Raw genomic sequence first — 18,899 nt, 5'->3', positions numbered from 1 at the left:
ACCTTATCTTGGTTTCCATCTTCAGTACTAAGGACAGCGCTCATCAGCCAGCAAGTGCTCGCTGAACTCAATCATTGAAGAGGCAGGAATTCAAAATATCATAGGAAAAAAGAATTCATGGGAGAGTCTCCATATATGAAAAGTATTAGTTAAAAACAGAATATAAGACAGCATAATCCACCTTAAAGTTAATGTGAAGTCGCTCTAACCCCTGGGCTCTGGAAGGTCACAACCTGACTTTCAACATCTGTTCCCTGAGCCATATTGCTCAGCCCACTCACTCACTTCGAGTACGCAAGCAGCTTTACCTCCCTTTGAGGATGTTCTTGGGCTCAGTACAGCTGCCCGCTGAATAAAAATTTTCCTGTCCTGGGGGTCAGCCCGTGGCTGAGTGGTTAAGTGCCCATGCTCCACTTCGGAGGCCCAGAGTTTCAGTGGTTCGATCCTGGGTGCAGACATGGTACTGCTCATCAAGCCATGTTGAGGTGGTGTCCCACACAGCACAACCAGAGGGACCTACAACTAGAATATATACAACTATGCATGGGCTGGGGGTGGGGGGCGGTGCTTTGGGAAGAAAAACAGGAAGAAAGAAAAAAAGATTGGCAACAGATGTTAGTTCAGGTGCCCAAAAAAAGGGCTGCAGTTAAAAAAAAATTTTTTTTTTTTTGAAACTGATGTCAAAGAGTGTACTGCCTATATTCTCTTCTAGAAGACATTGCTTCAGGTCTAATCTTTAGGTCTTTGATCCATTTTGAGTTTATTTTTGTGAATGGTGAAAAAGAATGGTCAATTTTCATTCTTTTACATGTGGCTGTCCAGTTTTCCCAGCACCGTTTGTTGAAGAGACTTTCTCTTCTCCATTGTAGGCCCTCAACTCCTTTGTCGAAGATTAGCTGTCCATGGAATCTTTTCGGACACCGTAACTCCTCAGATGAGGGAAACAATAGAAAGAATAAACAAATGGGACTTCATCAGACTAAAGAGCTTCTTCAAGGCAAAGGAAAACAGGATTGAAACAAAAAAACAACCCACTAGTTGGGAAAAAATATTTACAAGTTATTTATCCAACAAAGGGTTAATCTCCATAATATATGAAGAACTCACACAACTCAACAACAAAAAATCAAACAACTCGATCAAAAAATGGGCAGGGGACATGAACAGACATTTCTCCAAAGAAGATATACGGATGGCCAATAGACACATGAAAAGATGCTCATCATCACTAATCATCAGGGAAATGCAAATCAAAACTACACTAAGATATCACCTTACACCTGTTAGAATGGCAAAAATAACCAAAACAAAAAGTGACATGACAAATGTTGGAGAGGTTGTGGAGAAAAAAGAACCCTAATACACTGTTGGTGGGAAAGCAAACTGGTGTAGCCACTATGGAAAACAGTATGAAGAGTTCTCAAAAAATTAAAAATAGAAATACCTTATGACCCAGCCATCCCACTACTGGGTATCTATCCAAAGAACTTGAAATCAGCAATTCCAAAAGTCCCATGCACCCCTGTGTTCATCGCAGCATTATTTACAATAGCCAAGACGTGGAGGCAACCTAAGTGCCCATCAACTGATGATTGGATAAAGAAGATATGGTATATATATATATATATACAATGGAATACTACTCAGCCATAAAAAGGATAAAATCGTCCCATTCACAACAACATGGATCGACCTTGAAGGTATTATGTTAAGTGAAATAAGCCAGATAGAGAAAGACGAACTCTGTATGACTCCACTCATATGAGGAATTTAAACATATAGGCAAAGAGAACTGATTGGTGGTTACCAGGGGAAAAGAGGGGGTAGGGGGAGGGCACAAAGGGTGAAGGGGTGCACCTAAAACATGACTAACAATAATGTACAACTGAAATTTCACAAGGTTGTAAACTATCATAATCTTAATAAAAAGTTTAAAAAAATAAAAATAAAAAAATAAAATAATTAAAAAATAATTTTTTTTTCCGTGTCCTTAAGTCAGAAAGGTAGCTTTATCAGGAAAAATCCATTATCCTGATGTGGGAAGTACCACCGTGAATCTGCCTTGCTGTCGCCTAGGTTTGAGGAGAAAGAAAATGGAAATAGGTGTCTTGTTTAGATACTTTAGGGGACGGCCATACCCCAGTGGTCAAATCTTCCTTCTCAAGGCAGGAAAGAACCCAGTCTCTGTTTCTAGGAGAATCTAAGAGCATAAGTGATCATAATGCACTACGTTGTTCAAAAAGGCACAACCATCACCCCTTTATTTCTTACCCAGTGGACCTCTCTTTCTTATGACATGCCTATGGACAAAAAACTGTCTCAGCCTCATCCAAATCCTACAAACACCATCTAAGAGAAGTTAATTAGGCAATAGGCAGTCTAGTGGAAATTCCCTTCTGTTGGGCCCCAGGTCTGCCTTTTACCAGCTTCGTGACCTTTAGCAAATCACCTCACTTCTTTAAGCTTTCACTTCCTCAGTGGCGAAATGAGAGCAAGACCAGTACCCACCTTATAGGACTGCAGTGAGCTCTCAATGAGATCCCATGTGCAAATGCTCTGTAAGTTGTCATTTTTATTGCCACGACTCTAGTCAGTCAAATATGACCATTATCCTCACTGCCTTTGGTCATCTGCATACTGATATGTTTAATCACATTTTCCCTCTTACACTGAGAACCTCCCTCTCGCTAGTACCTCACTAACTCCACAGTTACAGCCTTTTCTGAGCACTCCAGTTAATAATAATGATGACGTCAGGTAACATTTACTGAGGGCTTACTTTGTGCATGGGTAGCACTTGCCAACCATGTTACATGTGCTGTCTTAAGTCCTCATACGACCCTGCGATGTAGGTTCCATTATGGACTCAATTTTTGTAGATGTAAAAGCTGAGCCTCAGAGAAGGAAGTGGCTGGCCGGAGATCACCCCACTAAGTGAATGAAGCTGTGATTCATATCCAGGTAGTCTGTCTCTAGAGGTTTTTTTCCCACCCAATGTTCTAGAATTTTCTCTCTCCCTTCAGAAATCCCTATGTATCACATCTGGGTTTCACTGTTCTTTAAATTTCCATGTGATTTAATAGTAAATCTTGAACTAGACAAATTTGTCCTCGAAAGAAGAGTCACCACCCATGTCGTTGCATCCAGCAGAACACCTTGTCTGGTGTCATATACCCAGTAGGTCCTTGCTAGTTGAATACCTGTAACCACTTCCCTCCTTCTTTCTAGCAGTCATCAGTTAACAAAACTATCATCATTTAAGATGATCTCATTTCCCACCCCTCTCCCTCTTGTTCACTCTGGTCCAGCCTCACTGGCCTCATCGCTCTTCCTCAAACACACCAGGCACACATCCACCTCAAGAACTTTGCACTTGCTGGTTTTGCTTGCTGGAATCTTCCTTCCACAGATGGATCACTCTCTCACCTCTTCAAGTCTTTGCTCAAAAGTCCCCTTCTCCAAGAGACCTTCCCTGACCCCCTGTTTAAAATTGAAAGTTCCTCGGTTCCTCAAGAAATTAAAACAGAACTACCATATGATCCAGCAATCCCACTTCTGGGTGTATATTCAAAGGAAGCAAAACCATTATTTTGAAGAGATAGCTGTACTCCCGTGTTAGCTGCGTATTCACAATAGCCAAAGTATAGAAACAATCTAAGCATCTGTCAGTGGATAAATGGATAAAGAAAACATGGTATACACACACAATGGAATATTACTCAGCCTTAAAAAAAGAAGGCAGTCCTACCCTTTGCAACAAGGTGGACAAACCTGGAGGGCATTGTGTTAAGTGAAATAAGCCAGACAGAGAAAGACAGATACTGCCTGGTATCATTTATATATGATATAAAGGTCAAAAAAGGTCAGATTCATAGAAACAGAGAGTAGAAAAGTGGTTGCCAGGGTCTAGGGGGTAGGAGAAATAAAGAGAGGCTGGTAACAGGGTACAAACTTTCAGTTATAAGAGGAATACGGTCTGAGGAGCCAATGTATACTACAGTGACTATAGTTGATAACACTGTGTCGTGTATCTGAAATTTGCTAAGAGAGTACAAAAATGTTCTCATCAAAAAAAAAAGGTAAATATGTGAGGTGGTGGGTGGTGTTAAATAGCTCGATGGGGAGAATCCTTTCACAACGTGCGTGTATATCAAATCTTCACATTGTACACTTTAAATATTTTACAATTTCACTTGTCAATTTTACTTCAATAAAAAATGTTAAAATTAAACAAAATCATAACCTCCTCCATCCCCTCTCTGCTTTCCTTATGTGCCTCCCTTGCTTAATTTTCTCCATTGACCACCTTCCAATGTACTATATACCTTCCTTTTTTATTTGGCTTAATGTCTTTCTCCCCACTACAACATAAAGTAGTTAAAAAATCAGGACTGGGACCCCGATTCCAACGCTCTTTCTGGCACACCATATTAAATGCCTGTTCCTGATTCCCCCAAGGCAGAGACGTTTGCCCATTTTGTTCACTGATCTCTCCCCGGCACCCAGAATATGACCTGGACTGGAACAGGCGTTCAGTAAATATGTCTTGCTTGGCCTTGCCTCTTCCCACAGCAGAAATTCTGGAAAGAAAAACACAGTTTCTCTTCCGCTTTCTGGGTCCTCCAAGCAGCTGGAAGAAACAGCTCTTTTCTTCCAGCAGCCCAGAAGTTACTGTGAAGTCAGTCTTCCCCACCAGGCAAAGCCAGGCTTTCAGTTGTGCGTATGGGCCAGGAATAATGTCTAACAAGGCAGTTGAGGCCAAGTGGCCTCCATTGAGGAAGATAAAAACCAGTGGGAAAAGCCAGCCGAGCTCAACCTGAATTACACAATTTGTTACTGCAAAGTCTGAGTCTGTTTCTCCCAACGAAAACCACTCTGGAAAATGAGCAGACCTGTGGCCTGAGGAGTATTATCCCAACAGGAGTGAGTCCCATTCAGCAATGAGTTCTCCCAGCTTTACCACCTGTTGAACAGGACAAAAGACCAAAGGCTGCAGACCACGCTGGACTCTACCTTGCACTGGGGCTTTCTAGGTTGAAAGTCCTGTGCTCTATTTTTTTTTTCAACCATCCGTTAAAGAGCTTTTCATGTCCAGCATGGTGCCTGTTTCACCTTGGAGTTGTCTAAGGCTTTAGAAAACTCTCCCGGCCATTAATGTCCCCAAGGTTCATGGAGGGTGAATACAGGCTAACTCAAAAGGACATCTTAGTCCTCATGAGAAAGAAGGGTCTGATATCCAGTGACCTACTCTAATTGGAGTCTCCGGGGACCCTCCTTCGCTCTGTACCCTGGCAGAATGAGGGTGCAGCATTTAATACGGTGTGGAAGAAGGGAACTGGAGTGGCGGTCCCAGCTCTGGCTTTCTTACTTCTCCATCATTAGACCTTTGGCAAGTTAATTAACCTCTCTGGACCTCAGTTTCACTGAGCACTTATTACTGTGGTGAGAAGAGAGAAGAAAAATCAGTTGAAGGCAGAGCCAGAATTCAAATCCAGCTCTTGAGGCCCCCGAAGCCTGTATCTTAGCCCCTACATTACATCGCTTCCCTCCTTCATCTCTACAACCCCGTTCTCCCTTCGCCTCTAAAATTTTAGTTTCTCTTCTCTTGGACAAGGGAATTTTTTTTTTCAAGTTATGTGAGTGGTTTCCACAAAACAACACATTTTCTTCTTTGATACCATCTGAAATAATCACAGTAGTTACTGAGCATCCTGCTTCTGATAAAAAAGGCAAGTGTAAACATTATGCCTTTGCAAGACTCAATTTACACAAATTACATATTAGATGAAGCAGGCCCAAGAAGGCATTATGTCTGGAGAAGAGTAAGACGATGTAAGCGTCAGAAAACAGCCCAAGCACAGCTCGGAATGCTTTCACAAGAGGATGTAGCAGCAAGAGGGTGGGGACTGTAGGCTGTGAAACAGTCTCCTCTTTTACAATGTCGCTATTTTCTGGTTTAATTAGAATCAGATAGTGTGCAATATAATCATCACCTGATAACATAATTCCGTCAAACATGGAAGAGTAATATTCAAGTGACTGAAGCATGAACATAATTCACCTCAAGCAAGAGAGCGAAATTGTATGAGCAAAATGCCGCCAGATTCACTAATTAATTTGCTATATTATGCATGACAGGAAACAGCAGAGAACAGAAGAAAAAAGCCTGATTTTTCTGAGTTAGAGAGGTAGCAATGGACGTGCTTCCCCATAATTTATTTCTGCAATGGGTTCATTATTTGATCAAGGATTGGCTAAAAGGGAATTCCACAGGGCAGAACGAGAACACAGCAATGAGCTGGTGGAGCCGGTGTACTTATCCAGTTAGCAGATGTCAGAATCATTCTGCTTCACCACTAGCTATCTTCATTTAGAGAGCTTTTCTCCACTGAAGCACTCATCTGTACCCTGCTTCTCTACAAACCCAAGAAATGGGCAAATTAGCAGGTGTGTCCCTTGGTCAATTCATCGGTACAAGTTGATAGTCTTCAACTCTATTGTGTTTCCTTGTCTCCCACAAATTACTGGATTTCTAATGAAGGCAAACAAAATAATAACAAATTCTTATTGTCTTACCTTGAAGGGACAGACTCTCACAAGGTTGAAAACTTCATTATATCCTTCAACTTATATATTGATAACAATTTGGATTGAGATCAATACTGTATGCCTGCAAAGCATTTATTTACAACCTTTTCACATGGTGATTAAGATTTTAAACTCAGGGTTCAAATAAACTTGGGCTCACATCTTGGCTCTGCCTCTGCATAATCTTGGTAAGGTCAGTTCTCCCTGAGCTTCATTTTTCTCATCAGTACCCTGAAGGTGTAATAATTATATCCACCATATTAATGAGATAATACTCATCAAGGGTTTTGTGGAATAACTTGCCACCTTGTCATTCTGCCATATTGCTGCTTCTGCGGCTCGAGACCCAGGTGAGAGTGCAATGAGCTGGGCACTGCTGGCCTCTACTGGAGACCCCACTGGCAGTATCACTCTCCAGGAATGGATTAAGCCCCTCCCCTTTTTTACTATAGCTCAGCAGAGACCATTCTGAGAATTTGCAGAAGATTTGAGTGTACTGGAAAGAAAACACAACACCAAGAATAACTCCCACTAGTAAGATCTTATACTTTAATCTATCCACATCAATAATGACATTAAATGTAAATGGTCTAAACACATACATTAAGAGACAGAGATTGACAGATTGGATTCAAAAAAAGCAACACCCAACTTCATATAGTCTCTATAGAATACATGCTGTCTACAAGGAACCCACTTTAAATATAAAGACATAGATAGGTTAAAAGTAGAAGAAATAAAAAATATATACCAAGAAAACGCTATTCAGAACTATATATTAATTATGTGTATGTACTTAATAGAAGATCTTCAAAACGCATGAGGCAAAAATCAATGGAACTGAAAGGAGAAATAGACAAATCCACAAGCGCACTTGGAGACTTTACAAGTTCTCTCTCAGTAATGGAAAGAACAGTAGACAGATAATCAGTAAGGGTGTACAAGACTATCAGTCAAGTTGATCTAATTGACATTTATAGAACATTCTGTTCAACAACAACAGGATACACATTCTCTTCAAGTACACATGGACCATTCAACAAGATATTCTGGGCCATAAAACAAACTTTATTGAATTGAAATGACACAAAGTATGTTCTGTGAGCATGATGGAATTAAACTAGAAATCAATAGCACAAAGATATTTGGAAAATTTCCAAGTAATTGGAAATTAAACAACACAGTTCTAAATAATCCGTGAATCAAGAAGTAAAGTATAATGGAAATTAAGAAATATTTGAAGTTTAATAAAAAAGAAAAGTTGACATATCAAAATTTGTGGGGCATAGATAAAACAGTGTTTAGAGGAAAATCTACACTATTAAATGCTTATGTCAGAAAATAAGAGAAGTCTCAAATTGTGGCCCAAGCTTGCACCCTAAGAAACTAGAAAATAATAAAAATAAACCCAAGGCAAGCAGAAGGAAGGAAATACTAAAGATAAGTGCAGATCAATAAAACTGAAAACAGAAAAGCAGTAGGGAAAAATCAATAAAACCCAAAGTTGGTACTTTAGAAAGATGAATAAATTTAATAAACCCTTAGCCATACTGACCAAGAAACAGAAAAGACGTAACTTATCAATATCAAGAATTGAAGGAGTGACAGCACCATAGATACTGCAGACATTAAGATGATAAAAAGGGAATATTATGAACAATTTTATGCCAATAAGTTCAACCACTTAGATAAATTGGACAAATTCCTTGAAAAGCACAAGCTACCAAAGTTCACTCAAGAAGAAACAGAAGATCAACATACAAAAATTAATTGTATTCTATATGCTAGCAATGAACAATCAGAACTGAAATTAAGACAGTTCCATTCACAGTAGCTTCAAAAAGAATAAAATACTTAGGAATAAATTTAACAAAAGAAGTGCGAGACTTGTACCACTGAAAACTACAAAACATTGCTGACAAAAGTTTTAAAGTGTATAAATAGAGAGAAATTTCATGTTTGTGGATCAGAAAACTCAATCTTATTAAGATCCAGTTCTCTCCAAATTGGTCTACAGACCCAACACCTTTCCTATCAAAATCCCAGAAGACTTTTTTCAGAAAACTGATACTAAAATGTACATGAAAAAGCAAAGGCTCTAGAATAGCCAAAACAACTTTGAGAAAGAGTAAACTTGGACGATTTACACTTACTTCCCAATTTCAAAACTTACAAGCATTTTACAATAGCTCCAAAAGCCATGAAACATTTAGGGAAAAAGTGCAAGATCTGTATGATGAAAACTATAAATACTGATGAAGGAAATCTAGGGTAACCTGAATAAATGGAAACATATACTGAGTTCATGGACTGAAAGACTCAATATTGTTAAGCTGTCAATTCTTCCCAAGTATAAATTCAATGCAATTCCAATAAAACTCCCAGTAGGATATTTTTGTAGAAATCGACAACCTGATTCTAAAATTTATATAGAAAGGCATAAGAACTAGAATAGCAAGAATAATTTTTAAAGAGATGGACAAAGTTGGAGAACTCATGCTACCTGATTTCAAGACTTACTATAAAGCTACAGTAATCAAGACTGTGTGGTATTGGTGAAGAGATAAACATATAGATCAATAGAACAGAATAGAGAGTCAAGAAATAGACCCACACAAATATGGCCAACTTATTTTTTCACAAAGATGCAAAAGCAATTCAATGGTGCTGGAATAATTATTGGACATCCGTGTGTAAAATAATGAACCTTGATCCATTTGCCACATCATCTACAATAATCAGCTCAAAATGGATCATAGACCTAAAGATAAAATCTAAAATTCTAAAACTTCTAGAAGAAAACATGGCAGAAAATCTCTGCAATCTTGGGTTAAGCAAAGGTATTTTAGATATGATACCAAAAGCATAACCCATGATGAAAAAAGTTGATAAATTTGACTTGGTCAAAATTTAACACTTACCTTCAATGGACACTGACGAGAGAATGTAAAGGCAAGCCACAAACTGAGAGAGAATACATGCAAAATATAGATCTGATATCTGGACTTATATCCAGGATATGTAAAGAATGCTTAAAACGCAATAATAAGAAACAAGCAACTCAGTAAAAAGTGGGCAAAAGATTTGAACAGACACTTCACCAAAGAAAATATGTGAATGGCAAATTAGCACCCAAACAGAAGTTCAGTATCATTAGTCATTAACTGAAACCACAATGAGACACCACTACCCACCTGTTAGACAGGCTTTCTTTTTTTGAACTGACAGAACCATATGTCGGCAAGGATATGAAGCAAGCAGAACACTCATACATTGCAAGTGGGAATGCAAAATGGTACAGCCACTTTGGAAAGCATTTTGGAAGTGTCTTATAAAGTTCAATATACACTTATCATATGATTCAGCAGCCCCACTCCTAGGCATTTACCAAATGAAATGGAAATAAATGTTTACACAAAATCCTGTATGCAAACATTCTCGCAACGTTTTCATAGTCACCTATACTTGGAAACAACCTAAATATCCTTCGGCTGGTGAAAGGATAAGCAGACTGTGCTAACCTATCCAGTGGACTAGGACTCAGCAGCAAAAGGAAGGAAGTACTGATGCACACAACAACGGTATGAATCTCAAATGCTACGTGAAGGAAGGCCACGTGCTGTATGATTCCATTTAAATGACGTTCTGGAAAAGGCAAAACTGTAGAGACAGATGACAGATGGGTGGTTTCCAGAAGCATGGGACAGGGGAGGGGCTGACCACAGAGACCCACGGGACAATATGGGGTGTGTTTAAAATGTTCTATATCTCGATTGTGGTGATTGTCTGTATGCGTTATCAAAATTGATAAAAGAACAAAGTCGGAGGATCAACACTTTCTGATTTCAAAGCTGACTACCATTTACAATAGCACCCAAAGACATGAAATATTAATGTAGCTGAAAAGGTTGAATTTTACTGTAGGTGAATTGTATCTCACTACAAAGGATAAATTTTACTGTATGTAAACTATACCTCAATATTTTTTAAACGTAATGTTCATTTCTCATCTTATAAAGCTGGATCTAGAACCATGTCTGGCCCATAACAGATGCTTAATAAATATTTGTTGAATGGCTACAGCTATTATTGTCAGAATTGACTTTTACTCATTGTGGTGGCTATTATTTTTGTCTGCCCAGCATCTCACACCCTACCCCCCTTCTAGTAATGTGCCCCATCTTTCTGATCACAACTGGCCTATAACAAACACATGATACCAATTTGGACAATCAGAGTGTTTCCTCAGAATTTTTTCCTACTAAAACTAGTGATAAAAGTACCTTTTTCCTTTCTGGTCATAGATTGCATGCCAAATCAGCCTGAAGCAATGACTCCTTCTAGCAGAAAAGCTGAGGCAGAGCCTGAAGCTTGCATGAGAAGGTGAAGAAGAAATGAAAGAGAGCAAGAGAGAATCGATGGTGGATGGTGTTGAGTCCTTGGACCCTGTTGTCCTGAGGCCGCATCCACCCCTGCCTTTTCTCAGCCTTGGTTACATGAGTCAGCAAATATCCCCCTTTTTTAAAACAAAACTAGTTTCTATCACTTGCTGCCAAAGATTTTGAAAACCAGTAGTAACAATAACAGTAATAATAATGGCCAACATTTATTAAATGCTTATCTTCTGGCAGGCACATTTTACATCTTTATTTCATTCGATCCTCACCACAACCCTATGAGTTAGGTACTCCTTGTACCCAAATTTCATAGACAAGAAAACTGAGGATATGTAGAGAGGTCAAGTAATTTGTCCTTCATCTCAAATAGCTGGAGTTAGTACAGTGAGTGTCCATATGGCATAGATACCATTTATTTTCTATACTTTAAGCTACTTAAGGGGAAAATGCTGAACTCTAAAATTGGCTTACAGCCAATGACCAATCAGATCAGAATTGCTGGGTTAGGACCCGAGTGTCAGTATTTTGTCAAAGCTCTCCAGCTCAAAGGTTGAGATTTTTCTTTACCACCAAAGACACCTCTTGCATCTCCCTCCCTCCACCATCATGGAGAGCATAGAAATGTGCTTGATCCTCTACAAAATTAAATTGGGATCCAGAATTAAATTGAGATTTCCGTAATTAAATTGGGATTTCAGTTAAAACCCTTCCAAAGCATAAAAATAAGACTCCTGTACAGGGGTTTTAGGGAAAAAAGAATAAAATAGAGGTTTCCTCTGTTGACTTTTATAATGCTGTTTATTTGGGCTACAAAGGGGAGTTGTCAGAACAGGATAACCCTAAAATTTATTTAGCCCCCCAGTGATGCAAGACTTTTGCCAATACATCCAGCTATCAAAACAGGAGAGACACAGGAAGAATATTATCCAAGACTCAGAGGCACCAAAATTACTCTATGTTTGGGTTTTAACACCTGAATCCTGGCTCTTACATAATAGCAATAATAATGTTTGTCACACAGACCATGCAGCTTTCTGCCATGTTTTAATCCCATTTTCTGGGAGTGTCTAAAAGGACAAAGAGTTTTTCTTTGGGGAAGACTTGCAGAAAGATCCAGTTTGGGGTCTGTCACTGCATTTCCGCATCAGTCTGTCCTTGGGTTGTAAGGAACTAGTTCATCACTCTATTATTCTTCCCTTCTCCTGCAAGGAGAGTTGCTACTGACGTTCTCCGTGTGGTCTTTCAGACAGAAATAAAGCTGTCCCTCTTCCAGCAAAGAGTTTTTTATTGCATCCTCTTGATGAGAATGAGCTATGCTGGAGTCCAGCCCACGAGACAGAAAGGATGGCAGGGTCAAAAACATTAGCTTGCACCTGCTGGAAGAGTTTGGATTCATCCTGTCAGGTAGACACAACTTTCCACTACCCTTCCAGCTGTGTGACCTCAGGATGAATTCTAGCCCTACTGAGGAAGCTGCCCCACTCTCAGGCCCTTTCTGTAAAGGTCCTTTTTTCATTTGTTAAATTTGTCTGCACTGCTGGGTGGGGAGTATGGTGCATGTTAGCCAGCTGGTCTTGGGGTTAAAAAGATGAGATTCAAACCAAGCAGGCTTGGGTTCTGTATTAGTCAGTTCAGGCTGCCATAGCAAAATATCATAACATGGGTGACTTCAACAACAGAAATTCATTTTTTTCTCACATTTCTGGAGGCAAGAAGTCAAAGATGAAGGTGCCAGAAAATTTGATTTCTGGTGAGACTTCTCTTCCTGGCTTATAGACAGCCGCCTTGTCGCTGTGTCCTCACATGCCAGAGAGAAAGATGTCTCGAGTCTCTTCCTTTTCTTATAAGGACACCAGTCCTGGCAGATTAGGGCCTCACTCTCAGGACCTCACTTAACCTTAATTACCTCCCTATCTCCAAATACAATCAAGTCACATTAGGGGTTACGGCTTCAACATACGAATTTATCAGGGACACAATTCAGTTCCTAACACGTTCCATCCCAGCTCCATCATTGACTACCTCTGTGACACTGGGGAAATAACTCAACCTCTCTGGGCCTCATTTTCCTCATCTCATCCAATGTAGATAATAGTATCTAGTTCTTAGAGTGATTTTGATGATCAAATGAGATGATGATTGCAAATGGAATAGCACAGCACCTACCACAGAGTAAGCACAAAAACCACTATTTTTATATAGTTCGGTAACTGAAGTTCAAGCCACGCTGCATTCTGTAAAGCAGTCAAGTGAATGAGGTTGCATTCTGAGGGCCACCTGTTTCCTCCCTGCCCTGGTCGCACTACAGAACCCCCTGAGATCCCAATCTTTCTTCTCTGGGCTGAAACTGCGGTCGCTGTCCCCTCCATCCATCCTCCTCTGTCAGGGCTCGTATTCCCACTGAGGCATCATGGACTCTGGAGTCAGTGAGACCTGAGTTCAAATCCTGGTCCCTCCACTCACTCAACGTATAACACTACACAAGGCATTCATCCTCTTTGTCTTAGTGAGCTTGAGCTGCCAAAACAAAACACCACAGACTAGATGGCTTAAACAACACATGTTTATTTCTCATAGTTCCAGAGACCAGGAAGTCCAAGATCAAGGTGCCAGTCCATTCGGGGCCTGCTGAGAACTCTCTCCTGGCTGAGAAACAGCTGCCTTCTCGCTGTGTCCTCGATGGTCTTATAAGGATACTAATCTCATAAGGATGAGAGTCCCACCTTCGAGACCTCATCTAAACCTAATTACATCCCAAAGGCCCTACCTCCACCTACCATCACATGTGAGTTAGGACTTCAACATATGAACATAAGGGAGATACAAACCTTCAGTCTATAACACTCTGTGAGTCTGTATTCATCAGGATTCTTTCCATGCAAGTGACAGACAACCCAGATCAAAACTGGGTTAAGCGCAGAGGGGATTTTGTTGATTCACAAACTGGAAAGTCCAGGGATGTTCTGGCTTGAAGTGTGTCCAGATCAGAGGCTCAGATGATGACAGCTGGAACCATTCTTTTTTACACCTCTCTTTCCTCAGTGTTGGTTTTATTCTCAGGTAAGCTGGGAGGCCCTTATCTCCTCTAGACTCACATTCTACAGCTGGAGCCACCCAAGCCAAGAATAAAGACAGCAGCTTCCTAAATCTCCAACAAAGTCCCATGTCTGGCTCTCACTAGCCTCATACATCCATCCCTGAGCCAATCACAGGGACCAGAGGGGCCAGATATTCAGATCGGTCAGTTCTTAGGCACAAGGAGCCAAGAGAGAGTCAACTCTGCTTGAGGTGCATGCTAGTAATAAAAGAAGGGGGAAATGTTGGATAAAAAAAGACAGCAGATGCCCGCTACAAAGCTGCAATTTCTTAGTGTGCAAAATGGGAAAATGGTACTGAACTTTCAGGACTGCTGCGACAATAGAATTCAATAATATGTGTTAATATAATGCTGCAGAGCACTAACAGCACCAGCTGGGACTAAATAAATTATTTGTTGCACACACACACACTCCTATATTCAATGTGCTAGTTCCGTAAGGACATGCCCTTGACATTCTCGCTTCCCCTACTGTGCCATCACACATTTCTGCAACCCACAGTAGAAAGGATCAGTAGGAAGCATTGTTCGGGCATACTGGCCCTCTGAGGCAAGATGTTAATTAGTGAGACCACAGCAAGGATGAATAACTCTTCCAAAGGGACATCTCCAGAGTCCCCCCAGAAGGAGAGACCAATACCCCCTAAATGCTTTGGATGAGGAACCACGAGGGGCTCAGGAATCCCCCCACTGAAATGCAAATGGACGTAGGAAGGGCTTTATCTTCAACACCAGCTAATAGCTCAGTTATCACTTAGCGTGGCAGCTGGAATTATCTGAAATGAGCCTCCACAGGGACCCAGGAGGGAGGAAGGAAAGGAAGGCATAGAAAGTGATAGCAGAGAGAGGAGAGGGTGCCTAAATTCTGCTTTTGATTTTTCCTGGGGCAAGGTTTTCACACACTCCCCTCTCCAATCTGGGCTGATGAGTCACTTCAAAGGATAGTAGGAGCTGCTGTTCAGAGAGCGTTGCCTCCGTGCCAAGCTCTACGCTAGGCAATCGGGGGCATGGTTTTATTTAAACCCAGCTCCCACTGTGCCCTAGTTATGTGGCCTTGGGCAAGTTACAGAGCTCAGGGAGAACCCATTTCTTTTTTTCAGCCAAAACATCTAACAACAAGGGGCTAAAATGCATTGAGTATTTACCGTACACCAGGCGTATTTCTGCACGGATTAACTCATTTAAGCTTTATAATCTCCCTCTGAACTCAGCAAACAGTAAGTGCTCAACAACATTAGCTGTTATTGCTATTTCTCTATGCTAATAGGAAGATGTTAATATAATGGGAAAACGTTTTTATCATCAATACCATCATTATTAGAAGAGTCAACAAAGGCATTTTCATTTGGGAAGATAAAAACAGTAAAGTGAGCTATCATGTGCCATTTACATGTGTATCAATTAGAGGTGTTTAAAAACAAACAACAGAAACTCACCCTAACACACTCAAGCAAGAACTAATTTTTTTATTTTTTAAAGATTGGCACCAGAGCTAACATCCGTTGCCAATCTTTTTTTTTCTTCTTCTTCTTCTTCTCCCCAAAGTCCCCCATCCGTAGTTGTATATTCTAGCTGTAGGTCCTTCTGGTTGTACTACGTGGGATGGTGCCTCAGCGTAGCTTGATGAGCGGTGCCATGTCCGCTGCCAGGATCCAAACTGGTAAAACCCCAGGCTGCCAAAGCGCAGAGCACAGGAACTTAACCACTCAGCCATGGGGCCGGCCCCCAAACTAATATTTATGGAAAGCGTACTTGGAAGGTCACAGAAATGAAAGGGAAATGTAGATATAGATATAGCCGTAGGTATAGATATAGCTAAAGATATAATATACAGATAGAGATATATAGATGAATGTGTTAATTAAGCAGATGAGAGGAACCCCATCACAATATATATGTATATGATATCATCACAATGCATACTTTAAATGTCTTACAATTTTATTTGTCAATTATATCTCCATAAAGCTGAAAAAAAACTTTAATGAAAGGAAGGGGAGCAGAAACTCATCGCCAGGCTTGAAAGTAAAGCTTCAACCACCTCCTACTCCTGTGTGTCTCGGCTCAAGACCCAGATTCCCAGAAGAGCGAGCTAGGATTGACCAACGAGAGTCAGGCACCCAGCCCTACAGCCAGGGGGTGAAGTTTGGTGATTGACAGCCCCATCAGAGCCATGTAACACAGGCAAGGGGTAGTTCCCCAGAGGAAGTGACACCCAGCAAACAGACACACCGACGACAAGTATAACCACTCTCACAGAACCAGGACTCCTTCTAAGAACATAGAACCTTGCTGGAGGGGAGGTCCTCATCTAAGACAGGCACAGATGGCTCAAATCACAGTGACAATGTTACGCTCAGTCAAGAGTATGAAGAGTCTCAGACCCTCCTTGAAATTCAAGGCCAGCGCTGGATAAGGACCTTCAAGGTATTTAAGCAGCTTCCCAAGGTGCAGCGCCCAGAAGAAAATGCTCACTGGATTTATGGGGCACATTATTGATAAACCCAGCGACCATGTGTCATAATTCAGTATGCAGGCGGAGAAGCAAATGGCACTAGAGGTTTTGTATTAAATAGACAGACCCTGAGCCTGATTTATGTATCGAGTGCCAGTTGCTCCCAGGGGCACCCAGGACAATAGGTCTGAAACTACTTCTGTCTTTGCTTCTTGACTCCTTCCTCTGTGTCTGAAATGATTCACTAGGCAGTATGACCTTTGCAATGTCGTCATTGCTTGTTACATCTGCCCTAGGAGGTGGACTTTGAGATTTACCAGGAATGAAACCACATCCATGACTATTGCCTTTGAAATGGGACAGTCCCTGCTGGACACTGTTAAAATACTTCAGAAGGTAGCATTTCCCCTGTTTTTCCACAAGGGCTGCTTTCAAGATATAACCACCTGTTTATGTATGTGTTTATGCTTCTAACACTTATTGAAGACCATTAAGAAACAGACTCTCTGCTCTGCATTATGGTTACAAAAATATGTAAGATGTAGCTCCACTCTCAACTTTCTTACAGTCTAATGGAGATTGAGCATGTTAGCAAATGTACTAAAATAGGAGCAACGAGACCTAGCGCATCTGGACCATTTTTCTATCTATTCAAACTCGAGTATATCTCTTTGATACTCAGGTTGCTCACCTGAAAGATGCAGAGAATAGTAAATCCATACCTGTCCCAAAGGCCATTAGAAAGCACAAACAATCATTGAATTGTGCCATTCATTGTACTCGAAAAATTCAGTATGATTCTCACATTTGTTTTCATTATCATACATTTCTTGGGCATCAGTTATTCACAGGCTCATGCTAAAGACTTAAGATTGAATCCACTAAAGCATATAGCACTTTAGACTTCAGATAAAAGACATTCTTATTCGTATTCGTATTCGCATTTTGTATTCATCTGCTAGGATTGTCATAACAGAATACCACAGACTGAGTGGCTTGGACAACAGAAACTTATTCTCTCACAGTTCTGGAGGCTGGAAGTCCAAGATCAAGGTGCCAGCAGGATAGGTTTCCAATGAGACCTCTCTCCTTGGCCTGCAGACGGCACCATCTTGCTGCGTCCTCCGAAGGCCTTTTCTCTGTCTGCAGGCACTCTTGGTCTCTCTTCCTCTCATTAAAACGATGCCAGTCTGTTGGATTACAGCCCCGCCTTTATGGTCTCATTCAATCCTAACTACCTCTTTAAAGGCCCTATCTCCAAATACAGTCACAAAGGGGGTTGGGGCTTCAACCTACGAATTTGGGGGAGGGGCAGAATTCAGTCCATCACACCATTCAAATTGACTAAAGCAAGAAGAACATCACTTATGATACAACAGGGAGTTGAGAGAGGAAGGGGGCTTCAGGTTTGGCTGATGCAGCAGCTCAACGTGGACATCAGGGACCCAGAATTTCTCTGCTCGGTGTCCCCCTGCCGCACTCCACAGTGTGGGCTTCAGCCCCAGCTTGGTTCCCCTTCACTGACATGACTGCCCGCAGAAAAGTAGGTAGCGGCCCCTTTAATTCAAGTACAATGAAGGAGGAAAACTGGACTTTCTTTCCCTGAAGCCCTCAGCAAGCCCCTCCTAGCACCCCATTGGCCCAGATTGGCCTGGGCCCGCCCATCCCTGCACCAGTCACTGACGAGGGGGATGGACTTACCAGGACTGGCTTGGATAAACTACCTGGAGTGAAACGGATGCGTGGAGTCACCTGTGGTGCCCGCTGTGCTTTCTGTCCTTAAGAAGTCTATAGTCTAAAGATGAAAAGAAAAGGCAAAGGTGTCTTCAAAAAGGGGATGCTGGGAGGGGAGGCCTTTCCTTGTAATTTTTCATCTTTCTTGGTGCGTACAGCTGCTCTTTACCTACCTGGTCAGAAGAGGCAAAGTTTGGAAGTGGACTTCAAATGAAGGAAAGGAGACTGTTTCATGGGGAAATAGTGCAGCTGTGTGACAAACTTTCCACCCCCTCACTGGGGAGGGAAAGGAAGTGCTTTCTGAGCACTTCTGTGTGCCAGTCGCTGTGCTCTGTGCGTGTTATGAGTTTGTGATCTCATTTTATCCTCACAAGGTACCTAGAATACTGGTAGGATGAACCTTTTTCCCACTGTAAAGGAAACAGAAGCCCAGAGATTCCAGAAACACGTTCAAGGTCACACAGCTAATGGTGGAGTCAGAACCAGAATCCAGGTGTGTCTAGTGCCACATCTGTACTATTTCCAGGACATCATGATGATCCCTAAAGACAGTTGGAGACCTTCCCCTCTTTTATAACAGCTACAATAATAACAATAAGTACAATTTATTGAGCACTCACTATGTGCC

At 41.2% G+C, this 18,899-nt stretch overlaps 1 long non-coding RNA gene across 2 annotated transcripts in view; it reads left to right on the top strand.

Annotated features, from left to right (window-relative positions):
* Positions 1-11,772, top strand: part of LOC138917008 (uncharacterized) — a 39,003-nt gene extending 27,231 nt beyond the window's left edge. Inside the window, exon 3 of one of the 2 annotated variants that reach the window (XR_011424321.1) lies at positions 10,893-11,772. This is a non-coding gene — a long non-coding RNA (uncharacterized lncRNA). The remainder of the gene's footprint in view (positions 1-10,892) is intronic. The other variant, XR_011424322.1, reaches the window with a different exon arrangement.
* The last annotated feature ends 7,127 nt before the right edge of the window (positions 11,773-18,899 follow it).

The sequence above is a fragment of the Equus caballus genome, chromosome 13 (genome assembly GCF_041296265.1).
Source record: "Equus caballus isolate H_3958 breed thoroughbred chromosome 13, TB-T2T, whole genome shotgun sequence".
NCBI lineage: Eukaryota > Metazoa > Chordata > Mammalia > Perissodactyla > Equidae > Equus > Equus caballus.
Note: the sequence above shows the minus strand (reverse complement) of the source record. Positions and strands in the feature narration are given on the sequence as shown.